General features: G+C 37.4%; 1 pseudogene; it reads left to right on the top strand.

Moving 5' to 3' along the window:
* The first annotated feature begins 1,779 nt into the window (after positions 1-1,779).
* The window catches only part of LOC100952931, a 92,212-nt pseudogene continuing 78,702 nt past the window's right edge, over positions 1,780-15,289 (top strand).

The raw sequence follows: 15,289 nt of genomic DNA, 5'->3' as shown, positions 1-15,289 counted from the left end.
TTTTTTTTTTTATGTCGAGGAAGGTAATGATGATTGGGTTTTGATCCTTACCAGACAGAGTAATAGTTCCACTTCCAAAGACTATTCCCAAGAATAAAAGCAGAAAAAAGTTTTCAGTCTACAGGTATTTAGACTAAATGGAAAAATTACAACAAAAGACAATTAATTATGGAAGAAAACAGAAAAAATAATGCTGGAATTGCAGAAATTATTCCTTTGATTTTCCAGAGGTCTTCCTGGGTCAAAAAGCGTGGGTCAAATATCAACAATGGTAAATAAAAATAGAGGTCAAACATAACATAACTACAAAACATCAAGGGTAAAGAAAAAATCCCAGTGGCAGAAAAGAAAAACAGATAATCTCCCAAGAATAACATATGACAGACTACAGTCTCAATGGCTAGTAACACATGCCAAGAACAAAATAGGTATAGCTGTTCTTTGAGAGAAAATACCTGCTCTAAATCTCTCGGCACCATGATTACTTTCCTTTTTAAAATTCCTTAGCACTGAGAACATAACATTAATTTGTTCACTTAGTAAGTCTGTGGTATATGCCAAAATGAGTAGGATCTATTTGAAAACAGCCATGACATTGTGTATATAATTTTGTGAATCATAAATATGACAGTATTTACACGTGAAACTTTAAGATGGTGAGTGACATCTATGTGGACCTGTCAATATGGCACAGTAATTTTTGCCTTGCCCTTGCTTATGCTTAAAATGTAGGTGACAATTTGCTTTGGGGACTTATCTCCCAAATCATTAGAGATTTAAAGAAATATGGAGGCTGTGCTACACTTTCTAAATGTCATGGAACATACAAATGACCAATATATCTTACATGAAGAAGACAATCGTTTATTTATGTGAAAATGTCAGTTGAGATTTTAAAAAATGTGGCATATTCTTGCTTTTTTGTTGTTTTGATAATTTGATGGACTCTTATAAGAAGTAGACAGTCCCTGGGTTTACAAACCTGATTTATTGGGACTACCGTGAAGGGAATTTATAAATCAGTTGCTCTTAAATTCTAGTCTTTAAATTACTTGCACCTGAAATATCCACAGATTCACTGCCTAAGGCACCTCACCATGAAAAGAACCATGAACAACTGAAAAGTTTATTTACACCCAAGAGAGGATGGAATTGATAGAATAGTTATAAATACCAGCTGTGACTACTCTTGTTCCAGGCCCTTATTGTCATGCATATTTATTCCTTATTTTTCTTTAAATATGTTTGAGTATATGTTAGGCAATTTTTTCCTTCTTTCTCTCAATCCCTTGACATCTGAATGTATTAATAGTAGTTAATTGTCTATCATCATGAATAAATCACTGAGAATATTAAAAGATGGATGTGACTCAGCAAGAAGTGAGTCACATGAGTATCTATAAAGAAAGATGAAGAAATGGTGTATCCTTCTTTGAGGTGAGAGTTGATAAGTTTTCAGCTGCATGAAAATGTCTACATTTGGTTAGGCATGAGGTTAATTTTGTTATCTTCTTAATTTGAATTTAAGCATGGACATGTTTATATATTGATATCAGATTGACAAGAAGGCAACCGTAATGGATTTGTGGTATGCCAGTCCAGCTCGGGTATGACTACATTTTTCAATATGGACAGTAGCTGCAGGTTACTTTAGACCATAAAAAAAATAATTTGTACAAAATTTTCATGAGAGAACACAAGCATCCAAGAAATATCTGCCACGTTATTTTTATGCTTAGAAACTCGGCAGGCACCGCGCCCCTGCTGCTCGGATGGCGCATGCGTGTTCTGCTCCACGGTGATCTACTGCAGCACACCAGCTATCGCCAGCTCCTGGGCCAGCACACTTCACTCCCCCAGCAGCTGGTGAGTTCATGGCCTCCTCCAACTCTCCCTCTCCTGGGTCAGGTGTGTAATAAAGGACACCAGCTTCTCTGGCAGATTTTTATTTTGAAGGCTCGTGGGGAACAGAAAGCAACAGTTTCCAGCTTGCTCTCACAGGTTTCAGGTTTGGTTATGCTGCTCCTCATTTTCTTCTTCATGTGCCAATTCTCTTTCCATTTCACTCCTGATTCCCTGCCTTGCTCCAGTGTGGCTAAACATAGAATAGAACTGTAACAGAGAATGGAAATATGTAACAGAGGATGATGGGGGGGGGTGGTAAAAATGTTTTCTACCGCTTCAAAAACCCCTTACCCTTTTGGGGGGAGGGGGGGCAAGAGGGTTAGGACCAATCACCACTGAGAGACCACCGAGCACACATGTAAAAGCAAAGGAGTGTCTTTATTGCAAATATACTCGGGTCACTCCACTGGACAGTGTAGCTGTGCTGGGGGACCCAGTTACAGAGGCAAAAGCAGTTTTTATACATTTCAGGGAGGACAGCAACTGGGTGATTGGTTCATTTTGGATCTGGTTGGGGATTGGTTGCTAAGTTAATTGGTCAGGGGTTGATTGGGGCTCAATCCCTAAAGGGATTGGCTGGAGCTGGGGCTCTTTTCCTAGAAGGGCTATGGCTTGGCACTTCCTAGGAATGGCCCGTTTGTTCATTTCTGAAGGTGGAGTTATGCCTGGACTGGCTGACCCCTTCCTGGGTGGTACTGCTTGTGGTTTTGTGGTTTTTCCTGGGACTGGGGCCATGAGTAGATTCACTCACAAAATGGAGTCTCTGCTGTCTCTTCAGGAGAATGTCTTTTGTTCTTTGTGACACATGAGATAGCTCAAGGGAATGGTCTGGGTGGAGATCATGAGATGATTATAGCCCAAAATGGGATTATAGGATTAATCAGAACCTTTAAAAGCTTCTGTTCAGAAGGTAGACTCTGGTATTTTGAGATAGAAGCTTGCCCAAGTCCTCATGATACCGGAAAAGTGGCGTCCCAGCCAGCTCAGCCCAGCGGGGCTGGGGCACCTGCCACCTCTGTCTTGGGGGCAGCAGCCGGCACAGAAACTGGCAGGCTGGAGCCAAAGGGGGAGCTTTCCTCTCCCACCAGAGGCTCCAGTAACAAAAAAGCGGGGGCAGGTCAGGGGGAAAACACTGGCAATTCCTCCAGTGCATCCCTGATTGGTCCATTTTCAATCTTGCTCCTCACTAGTCCATTTTATACATCAATCAGCTAAGCTCTCAGCTCATTGGACAACTGTCCCTATATAAACCCTTGAGCAGAGGGCCTAGGGCCAGATCATGCAGATGATAGCAGATCATTGAAGATCCTTAAGGAAGATAGAGCAGAAGAGCAAGACTTCAGCAGATCATCGCTGACCTTTGAGGAAGAGAGAGCAGGATAGCAAAGACTTTAGCAGACTCTTGCAGACTGCTGAGGGAGAGAGAGAGCAGAAGAAGAAGAGCTGTAACACTTATACCCTGCTCTGCAAAGAAGTTTGGCTCTTTGTAAGAGCTGTAACACTTGCATCCTACCCTGCAAGGAGGTTTGGCTCTTTGTAAGAACTGTAATAATACCTCTGTAAATAAAACCTAACTTACTGCCCATCCTGTGGTACAATGATTCATTCATCGAATCTTCGAGACCAAGAGCCTGGAAATCCAAAGTCAAAAATCCAGTATCACTCATTTGCCAGCAAATCAATAAACTTCTCTTTCTTCCTCCTCAAATTGCTATTCCTCTTTTTCTGATGTGGCTTTGAGGAGCAAGTGCTGAACTTCAGAAACATTCTGATGACCCCGGTGGGCCCCTGAGCACTGGTGGAATGGCACCCTGCAACTACGGGATGAGACAGGGAGCAGCCCTTTCTCAAAGCCACAGGTCTTTAGAGGTAGCAGCCACTTCTTTTCTTGGTGAGAGTGTAGGGATGGGCCTAGCAGCTTCTGGAGTCTGGTGAGCTCTGAAAAACTGCTCTCTTGGTCTCCCCAAAGTAGACACAACTTCTGAAGCTTGAATTGAGGTGTGGAGAAGGTAATGGATTTAGAAAGTGGCCCAATTCCAGATCTTTTGCTGGATAAATTCTCTAGCATGCTGTTTGACACTGTGATCCTACCCACAGCAGGGTGGGGAGTGGTTTCAGACCTTCCTATTGGTTTTGTTTTGAGATGCCTCGTTGAGGTGGAAGTCACCAGCTTGAGGGAAACTGGTTTGGATTTGGAACTCATTTGAAATTCCCCAGGAACAGAGCACTAGGTTGCCATTTGGGAAGAGTTATTTTATGAACCTTCCAGCTTTGTAGGGCATTAGGGGCACTACCTGAAGTTTCATTTGGGGTGGCATTTGTGATTGTGCCACCATTTGGGAGGTATTTACCTTCCAAAAACTATAGAGTATTTAGGGCATCATGTAGGTACCATTTGGGGATGAATTTATCCTCTGGGTATTCCCAATTCTTTGATAGGCCCTAGCGTTTTGGGGTTGAGGATACCCTGTGTTGTCTGTTATTTGTGAGATTTGTTGCCACCATTTGGGAAGGGTTTAGCTTCCAGCCTGTAGGGCATTTGGGGAACCACTGAGGTGCCATTTCATTTGGTTTTTGTCCCTTGCATTGTCTGTTATTTGTGAGTTTTCTTGCAATGTAAGAAAGCTCCATCTCAAAGTGCCTTGGGACAAAATGTTGGAAAGAGAATGCTGTTAGTCTGTTATCTGTGAGTTTTATTGCAACATAAGAAAGCTCAGGTCCCTTGAAGAGGAAAAACAAAACACATTGGAAAGAGAATGGCATTAGGCTGTGACATTTTAGATTGTTATGTTGGGAATTCCCTATATTTACTGGTGAATTCTTTTTTCTAAGTTCTAACCTAGTTTTATAGTTTCAGGTGTTTCAGTAACCCAATAACAAAAATATTAAGTCAACATTGGGGGTTCATAAACAATTTTTCCTCTAAATGACATCCATATGTCACTCAAGTTGGGTCTCCGTGAAAGTAGGTCATAGAAACAGTCTTTGCTCTCTAAAGCCAACACCACGTAATAGCTCTTGCTGGTGGCCAATGAATCACGCAAGAAGTATAGGAAAGAAAGGAAGTGAATATCTTTGGTAGGAAAAATTTCACAGATTAGATATGGCCATACAACCCTGAATGCACCCAATCTTGTCTGATCTCAGAAGCTAAGCAGGGTCAGGTCTGGTTAGTACTTGGATGGGAGACTGGAGAGTTTTTGTATCATCTGGTGTGTAAGGAAGAGTGGTAGTTGGTACTGCTTGTAGCAAGTCCAGGAAAAGTGACGGTTGCCCAATTTTAATTTGGAAGTGAATTCTATATTTGTTGTCCTATGGTTTGTCTTCTTTTGGAAAGCTTTTATTTCTTTTGCCCACTTTTTTTCTGGAGTTGTTTGATGTGTTTTCTTGTGATTTTATGTGACATGCAGATGTTTTCTCTCATTCTGTGTTCACTGCTGATTGTTTCTGTGCTTGTGTGGAGGCTTTTTAGTTTGATCTTGTCCCATTCATTGATTTCCATTGTTTCTGTGATTGCCTTTAGTGTCTTGTTTGTGGATTGTTTGCCTAAGCCAGTGTCTGTGGGGGGGTTTCCAGCATTTTCCTCTAGAATTGTTATGGTTTAATGCTATGGGTTTGAGTCTGTTGTCCGTCATGAATTAATTTTTGTTAGGGGTGAGAGTTCTCATAGTTGCCTACAGCTAAATTCTTACAGAAAATCCCTTGGTTTACATTAATTAACCTTGATAGTTTTTCTTCTCTTGTGAAGTTTGACTGATACAGTTCTAGAAATTCAAATGATGTAGTAATTATGTTATACAGTTAAGTAGTTGGGGATTTATGTGAATGTGAGTGTCTGTGTTTTTCCCAGTGTTATTCTTTTGTTTTTGTGGGAATGAATGATTCTTTGTATGAGTTTTATGGAATGATTCAAACACTAGCATACTGAGGATCTTTTGTAAGATCCTGATGATTTTTGTGCCCTTAACACAAGGTCTGTAGATCAAATATACCTACATCATCTCTGATCTCTGGTATTTGATAAACTACAATATTCAGATTGGCAATATATATCAAATTCCAAATGCATCTACTTGCTTACTGTACAACTCAACCTTTGGGAATTTTTCTTATGTTTGTGTTATTCTGAACTTACAAAATGGCATTTGAAAGTATTTTTGATTTATGGATTTTTCTTTCTTTCTTTTTTTTTTTTTGTAGAGACATAGTCTTACTTTATCACCCTCTGTAGAGTGCTGTGACATCACACTGCTCACAGAAACCTCAAACTCCTGGGCTTAGGTGATTCTCTTGCCTCAGCCTCCCACATAGGTGGGACTACAGCACTCAGGTATTTTTTGTTGCAGTTTGGCCAGGGCTGGGTTTGAACCCACCACCCTTGGTATATGTGGCTGGTGCCCTCACCACTGAGCCACAGGTGCTGCCTGATTTTTTGGTTTTTCATATCAGAATTGTAATTAGGGCAAAAGCTTGGAGATGCATGAGGCACTCACTAGTAGGTTTGAAAATAAATAAAATAGGGTACAATCATAAACTGTGTTATTCTCACTGGAATAAAGACAGAGGATGCAATCTTTCAACTATATAGAAAGATAATCAGGAGGAAATTATTAATGTTAGTAATGCGAGATTAGCAATCTTCTGTCGGTTCTTCACATATACTCTTTCCTGAAGAATGACCAGACATACCAACGTAGCAGGTGCAGATTCCTGTTCTATTTTCCTGGTCCTCTGGCTCCTCAGGAAGAAAAAACCAGCAACAGGGCCAATATGATAGAGTGACCACAGGAACAATCTCACATAAGCAGCTTTTCATCATAAAATGTAAGGAGTCTCTCAGGATGTGTGAGACTAACTCCTCCTGGACTCTCTTATCTTGTTTTCTTTTCCGGGCTCAGTCTTGGGGGTTTGGGGGGTGGTTTCAGGAGGTGATGTAGGATGGTACTAAATGGTCAACATGTGTCCTCATTCCATATGGAGGCTGACTTGCAGACAGTAAGGGGAATTCCCAGATGGATAAAGCATTCTGCCTCTCTTAACTATAGCAGTGGCTTGGGAGAGGATTAAGGAGAAGACAACACCAATATGGAGTGTTATCCCTTATCCTTCTTCCCAGGCAGAACAATTCCTTGAGATAGCACTAAAGCAGGACATTGTTTTTCCTGGAAGAGCCAGATCTTATCTATCTAAAAGTAAAATAAAACATAAAAATAAATTTAAAAGGCAACAAAAAGAAGAACATAAAATGGTGTATGTAAAGTACTACATTTTCTATAAGAAATGGAATTCCATTTCTTATTCTAATTCTGTAGGAATTTAGAAATATATTTGGATTCAAATAAAGTCTTAATCATTTCCTCTTTATTAATTCTATGTTTATTTAAGTTTCATTATCAAAAATATATGACACATGTGTACACATACATCCTTGCTTTTCTCTTGCTGTATAACAAGCACTTTTATGTTTAACTCATTTCATATATCTAGCCTTCATTAGTGTCATTTTGTGACCCTCTCTTTCAATTCTCCTGTAATAATGAATACTGAATTCTTATCTAAAAAGAAAAAAAAAAGACCTCTGACTCATCCATGATATTTAGTTATTGTTTTTTATATACATAATGCTTTATGTGTAACAAAATATTACAACAAAATTATTCTAATTTGATTAGTGCTACAGTCCTGTTAGTCTTCATCTCTATTCAACATGAAGCCCGGTCTTAGAGCACACATTCCCTTGCCTGATACATCTTTCATGAAAATTTCTTCTTTCACTTTCGATTTAGTGTTTTGCTAGTAAAATCTCAGAAAATCTTTTCCTGAAAGAGTACGTAAAATAAGATACCCTTTTCATCTTTATTTTATTCTTTATCATTTGAAGATTCCATACCTACCTGTTTTTTCTTTTTTGTTGTTTTTTTTAAAAACTTTATTCAAATAACTATGAGGGTACAATATTTAGGTTACGTTGTTTTCACTTCCAAGGTAAATTCCATTTCTAGAGGAGCCTCTCACCCAGGGGGCATGTCATACACCCCCACTGCGTGCACATTAGGTGAGCTCCCTCCTCCTGCCCTCCCTCCTGCTGTATGCCCTCCCCCAACCCCTCTCCAACTTCTTTATTTTACTCTTTATTTTTTGAGGATTCCATACCTACCTGATACTCCTACTGTTTTTTTCTTTTTTATTGTTAATCACTACAACTGGAACATAAGCTCCATCAAAGCCTAACTTTTTTCATGTTTGGTTTGCTGCTTTATTTCCAGTGGTATAATGTGAAAACAATAAATATTTGTTATGAATGAATGAATCGAGCAAGACGCCCGATCTCTAAAAACAGCTGGGCATCCTGGTAGGCTCCTATAGTCCTAGCTACTAAGGGGGCTGCAGCAAGACTTCACTTTACCCAGTTAACCACCATGTAACCACATTAATTTTTCCATCCTCTTCTGGTTTCTATCTACATATAAATATTTCATATTTTCTTGGACCTTAAAATTCATTTTTGACCCAAGATGCCACTTAGTTGCACTCCTATTTCCACACAAATTAGCTTAGTGATAGTTTTGCACAAGCTCACATTCTACAACACTGGAAATGGAGCAGCAAACCAAACATAAAACAAAGTTAGGCTTTGATGGAGTTTTAATTCTAGAGACTGATAACTAAAAAAGAAAAAACAGTAGAAACAAGTATCAGGTAGGTATGGAATCTTCAAGTGATAAGTAAAATAAAGACTAAAAGGTTATTTTATTTTAAATATTCTTTCAGGACAAACTTTTCTGAGATTTCAAGAGCAAAACACTAAATCGAAAGTGAGAGAAAAAATCTTCATGAGGAATGTATCAGGCAGGAGAATGTGTGCTCTATGACAAGTCTTCATGTTGAATAGGGATAAAAGCTAACAGGATTGTAGCATTAATCAAATTAGAAGAATTTTGTTATAATATTTTGTTACACATAAAGCATTATGCATATGAAAAACAATATCTAAATATCGTGGATGAGTCAGAGGTCTTTAATTTAGTGTCATTATTACAGGAGAATTGAAAGAGAAGGCCATATGACAACATTGATGAAGATTGGGTGTATTAAATGAGTTAACACGCATAAAAGTGTTTGTTATACAGCAAGAGTAAAGATGTATGTGTGTATATCTGTACATATATTTTTGTTAATGAAACTTAAATAAACATGGAGTTAATACAGAGGAAATGATTAAGACTTTATTTGAATCTAAAGATATTTATAAATTTCTACCCCCCTTCTTATACAAAATGCAGTATTTCACATACACCATTTTACATTCTTTATTTTGTTGTCTTATTTATTTATTTATTTACTTTTAGATAGATAGGATCTCTGACTCTTCTAGAAAAAAAACGATGTCCTGCTTTAGTGCTGTTTCATTGAATTGCTCTGTCTGGGAAGAAGGAGAAGGGACAACACTCCATATTGGTGTTGTCTCCTCCTTAATCCTCTCCCAAGCCACTGCTATAGCTAAGAGAGGCAGAATGCTATATCCATCTGGGAATGCCCCTTACTCTCTGCCGCTCAGCTTCCAGAGAGGGAGTGCAAATAGACATATGGAATGAGGGCACCTGTGGACCATTTAGCACCATCCTACACCTCCTGAAAGCCACCCCCCCAGACTGAGCCAACTCTACTTTCTTACTTCTTATATTCCTTCCTTCAGTAACTTTGCTTTAATATTCACATGCACTACTTACTCCACTGAAGCTATTTTAGGACTCAGGTTCACCAATAAACTCATCATGTTACTGTTTTGCTGATCACAGTATGTATGATACCACAGCTGTTGGCACTTCGCTTCAGTTTCTTCCTTCTGCTAATTGTGTGTGTGATCTCTTTAAAAAAATCACTTTGCTGGCACTCTCTCTGTGTTTATTGATTTGTCCATGTTTTCCTCTGGGTTCTGCCCATGGCCTAAGTATTTCACACCAGATACTTTTCAAAGAAATCTCATTCCATCTTGCATCGTGAACTAGTTTAAGCCAGAAGTGCCTAAAGCTGTACCTCTTATTGGTGAGTTTTACATTAGGATACCAAATTGATTTCAGCATATAAACAACATGTCACAGAGATGTTAAATATGGAGCTCCATGCAGTAAGTTAAATATGGAGCTTGTTATGAAATCTGAAAATCTTCCTACCCAATATACATCACTTGTAATGAATAGCACACCATTCTCTTAGCTCTAAATACCACGGACTTTATTGACATTGACATATGCATGATTTCTGTAATCCATGCCAATTGATGACTGAATTGTATTTATTCTGCCCCTTAACATTTAAAGATCCTTGTATTTCTTGGTGTCCCCATTGCTGATAGCTAACTTTGTTTATGGACAATGTTCTGCATTGTCTCTCTGCCCTTAGTCGTCTCCCTCTAATTAGGTTTTGCAATTTCAACATGAATATTTGTGAAACATAAATACAACTGATAATTGCCATAATTTTTTTCCACTGAGCATTGAAAAAATTTGATTTAACGTTCAAATATATTAGCTCCTAAGAGTATCATGAAAAAGGCTAGACTCCTGTTTTCCCCTTCTATTCTTTGTTATTTCTGTTTGCATGCTCTACACTTTGATACTCAGGTCATTTAAATATAATAATTCATGCTTTGACTTTCACATGATGCCTCCTTATTTTTTCACCTTCTTGCCTATTCTCTGTACCTAAAGTCACCTTCTCTGCCCTCTCAGGTCTGTAATTACCTCCCCCTGGAAAGCATGTTAGCTTTCCATACACCTCAGGCTAATAGATGCTCCTATGTAGAATTTTGTTTCTAATCCTAATAACCTTAAATAAATTGTTCTGGATATTTATTGATTCTAAAAGCCTTGAAAAGAGATTTTATAGTTTCAATCTTTGAATTAATTTCATGACCTAACAGTAAAATTATATATAATAGCTGAATAAGAAAGTGAGACAATACATATTCCATTATTTCAACATATATATTGAATGCCTGCAAACTACTGGGCCTCGTACAGGAGTTGGGATCCCAGCAGTAGTGAATTTGGACTCATTGCTAGTTTTCTTATCTACTTCATGCATAAGACTACATACTCTGTGAAAGCGGGAGAGGCTTATCAATTCTATGCCTTATGCCATTGAATAGATAACTGTTCAAAGAATGAAAAAGTGAGAAAGATATTTGCAGTTACATTCAAACTGTGAAGAGTACTGCTTTTGATATGCTCCACTTTCGGATTATAGACTTCTTACATTCCTTCCATTATAAGAGAAAAGATGTATTACTAATCCTATAATCCATTTTGGAGTTTTCCAGATATCTAAAATATTCTTATATCCTTATGTGAAGGCTAGCCTCAATTTTCTTTTCTCCTCTAAGACTGATATCCTTTTGGTGAACAAAAGTCATTCTCTAATTATCTAAAAATGAAGGGTATGGGTCAAAGGTGTGATTCTTAAATATAGAAGCTAAGAGATTAGAAAACAGTAGGAACAAATGTTCTGAGAGTCAATAATAAATCATCTAGCTAGTTTGCCGCAACATCAATAGGAAAGTGGTGCATACTTTATTACAATGAATAGATTATAATCTTGCTAAATTCTCTTTTTCAGATTTTTTTAGGTTTTATAGAATTCTAAAGATTTCAGACTAACAAGAGTTCAAAGTAGAGATTTATGTAATTTTATTATATAAATGGCATAAGAAATAGAAGATGTAAAAGGATGCCAATTAGCAAAAGAAAAAGTAGATATGATACACTCCCTTCCTTTACTTCATCAAATAGGTTAAATAGGTCAGCATGGCGTACTTGGTAAATATGTAATGCTGGGTTTTAAAATAAAAATTTCTTGTTTGCTAGTTTTTAGGGAATTTTGAGTAGGTTTAATTTCTAAACACAGCCGTACACAAAAAAGCTTTTGTGATAATTTGCTTTAACTTCGCTTAACCCAACATTTTTCTGTAGCTCAACAGATAGACGAGAAAAGGCGTGATTATTCACGTACTAAATAAAGGGTGTTTAATTACAAATTTAGTTACTGACCTCAAAACAATTATGGTACTCAGTTGAACGTAATTTTCTTTCTAATTACCTGAATAAATTACTGTGTTCATTCTGCACTGCTTTTTGATTTCACTTTGCCTATTGTTTGCTCTCAAACCTGACTGACAACAACCTCAAGATGCTTTTCACTGGAGGTATTTCTTTTTCCTTGATGGAAATGAATAATGTAAAGTGATTTTACTCTGATGTCTCACAAATGATAAAAGAGAAAATGACCATCACATTCTAGAGACCTTCCTTCCTTCCTCCTTCCCTACCTCGTCTCTTCCTTCTCTCCCTTCCTCCCTCCCTCCCTCTCTCCCTTCCTATTTCCTTTCTTCCTTCCTATCTTCCTTCCTCTTTCTTTTTTGTTTTAAAGATACATCTAGAAATGCTAAAATAAAGAATGAGGACAAAATTTTTCAAAAATCCAGCAAAGAATTAAAACTCATTTTTTAAAAATGTGTAAGTCAGCTTATAACTGTAGTATAAGCACATACCTTTATTGTATTCAATTAAAATATTTTAACAGTAATTGATAGTTGACTAGTAATTTAACACAATTTTTTTAACACAAAATTTTTTAAATAACATTTCTTTCTGATATTATCCTTTGGGGATGTTACTGTTAGCTGCACCCAACTTCAAGATCCCTGACTCATCAGATAAAATGTATTATTTTAGAAGAATATAGGTTACTTTTTAATAGTTTGCTTACTAGACAAGAGGAAGAAATAAGAACACATTTATGTATCTTCATTTCCTATGTGAATTACTTGTTATGATTAGCAAATGTAGACAGTAAGTCAAATTTGTGCCATATATGTTTAGGTTTAGATAATTACTATACAATATAGTGTTAAAAATAATCTTTACTAGTCACAATAGATTAGTTATAAAATTTATGCCTAGAATAAATTATTTTTTAACCTGGAATACTATTTAACATTTTTGCCACAAATGAGAAGTAATGTAAATATGTTCAATGTAAAGCAAATGTAACTATTTCCTCTTTGAGGTTTTTTTTGGCTGGGCTGGGTTTGAACCTGCCACCTCTGTCATAGGGAGCTGGCGCTCTACTCCTTTGAGCCACAGGTACCCCCCCCCACACACCCTTTGAGTTTTTAACGAGGTTTTTAGAAGGAAATAAACAAATATTGTCACACTTTCAAGGACAGTAAAAGACTCATAGACCTGCTTCTGATGGACAAAGTGAGCCATCGGAAATTGCTATGACCTGAGTATGAAATGAGACAATTATCATAAGCAAGTGAAGAGACTCAGTCTAGTCCTCATACATTCAAGTCATAATCTAAGAGAAGACGGTGCCACCATGTTTGTGCCTAGTCGAACACAAATGTACGATGGAGCATTCCTGAACTGAGAGAGGATAAGTAGCTAGTTTTACAGGACTATCAATAAATTAGACTTTAATTTTTTTTGTATTAACAGTGCTCAATTTTTGTGAGTCATAGGGTTAAGGTAAGAATATCTAATTCAGACTATATTAAATTATTTAAGCTATCTGAATTTTCAATTGCATCAGTCTAAAAAATTGTATTTTGGTGGTCTAGAAATATAATATTTTAAATTAGTTATATAAATAGTAGGGAGGGCAAGAGATGGGATCTCCCCTAAAGTGCACGTTGTGAGGGTATATAACACGCCCCCCTGGGTGAAGGGCTGTTCTACAAATGGAACTTTACCTTGGAAGTGAAAGTAATGTAACCTAAATGTTGTACCCTGAAATTAATTTGAATAAAATTTTTAAAAAAGATAGTAAGCCTAATTCAGACTCATTACTTAAAAAAAAAAACAAGAAGTTGAACTGAAAACTCAAAGCATGGAAATACAGGAAGGCAAAAAATGTCATGTAGAAATATGCTCACCATAGGATTATTTATTTTTAAAAAATAGAAGCAATTGACATGCCCAATGATAGAAAATAATAGATAATATATGATAAGGCCATAACATGAACATATATGCATATTATAAACATTTTCTGATTTAATGCTATTTTAACATTATCATAGTATAATGGTAAATAAAAATTGAAAAAATAGGCTCAGCGCCTGTAGCACAGTGGTTATGGCGCAGGCCACATACACAAAGGGTGGCAGGTTTGCACCCAGCCCAGACCAGCTAAAACAACTGCAACAAAAAAAACAACCCAGTGTTGTGGCAGGCATCTGTAGTCCCACCTACTTGGGAGGCTGAGGCAAGAGAATCGATTAAACACCTAGGAGTTTGAGGTTGCTGTGAGCTGTGAGGCCACGGCACTCTACCAAGGGTGACATAGTGAGACTCTGTCTCAACAACAACAAAAAAAAAATCGAAAAAATAAGCCAAGCACAGTGGCTCACACCTGTAATCCTAGCCCTCTGAGAGGCTGAGGCAGGTAGATTTCCTGAGTTCACAAGTTAGAGACCAGCCTGAGCCTGAGCAAGACCTTGTCTTTAAAAATAGCCTGGCGTTGTGGCAGTTGCCTGTAGTCCCAGCAACTTGGGAGGCTGAGGCAAGAGAGTCAACTTAAGCCGAAGAGTTTGATGTTGCTGAGCTGTGATGCCACAGCACTCTACTGAGGGCAACAAGGTGAGAATCTGCCTCAAAAAATATTAATTAATTAATTTAATTAAAAATCGGAAAAAAAAATACTAGACAGGGAGTAAAACTAAACTGTGAGAAAACACACTATTTGTTTTGCTAATAAACTTTCACATTCTAAAATATATTCAGGTTTATTGAAGAATTGTGAAAATAGTACAGAGAGTTTCCAGATAACCCATTCTTACGTCTACCATTACTTCTTCTATGGCATATTTGTCATAATTGACAAAATAATATTGGCATATTATTAAATACAATCCACAATGTATTCATATTTCCTTAATTTTTGCCTATTCATTTCTTTCTTTTGCAGATTACAATCCTGTACACACATTATATTTACTTGTCAATTCTCTTGAATAGACTATGACTATTTCGCAGATTATCCTTGTGTTAGATAACATCAGTTTTGAAGAGAAGTACTCTGGTATTTTGTAGAACGTGCCTCACTTGAAATCTGTCTGATGTTTTTCTCATGTTCAACTTATGATTCTTTCATGGAGAAGTTCCAGCTTCCAGTGGTTATGGCGCAGGCCATATACACAAAGGGTGGCAGGTTCGCACCCAGCCCAGACCAGCTAAAACAACTGCAACATGGAGAAGTTCCAGCTTCCATCTTCTAATACCAGGAATAGATATTATACTCACTGGGGTTAGGTGAAATCTCAGTGTGGCATTTGCATTTCTCTGGCAATAGATATTATACTCACTGGGGTTAGGTGAAA

This window comes from Otolemur garnettii, unplaced genomic scaffold, assembly GCF_000181295.1.
Source record: "Otolemur garnettii isolate 467f Iridium unplaced genomic scaffold, OtoGar3 scaffold00036, whole genome shotgun sequence".
Taxonomy (NCBI): domain Eukaryota; kingdom Metazoa; phylum Chordata; class Mammalia; order Primates; family Galagidae; genus Otolemur; species Otolemur garnettii.
Note: the sequence above shows the minus strand (reverse complement) of the source record. Positions and strands in the feature narration are given on the sequence as shown.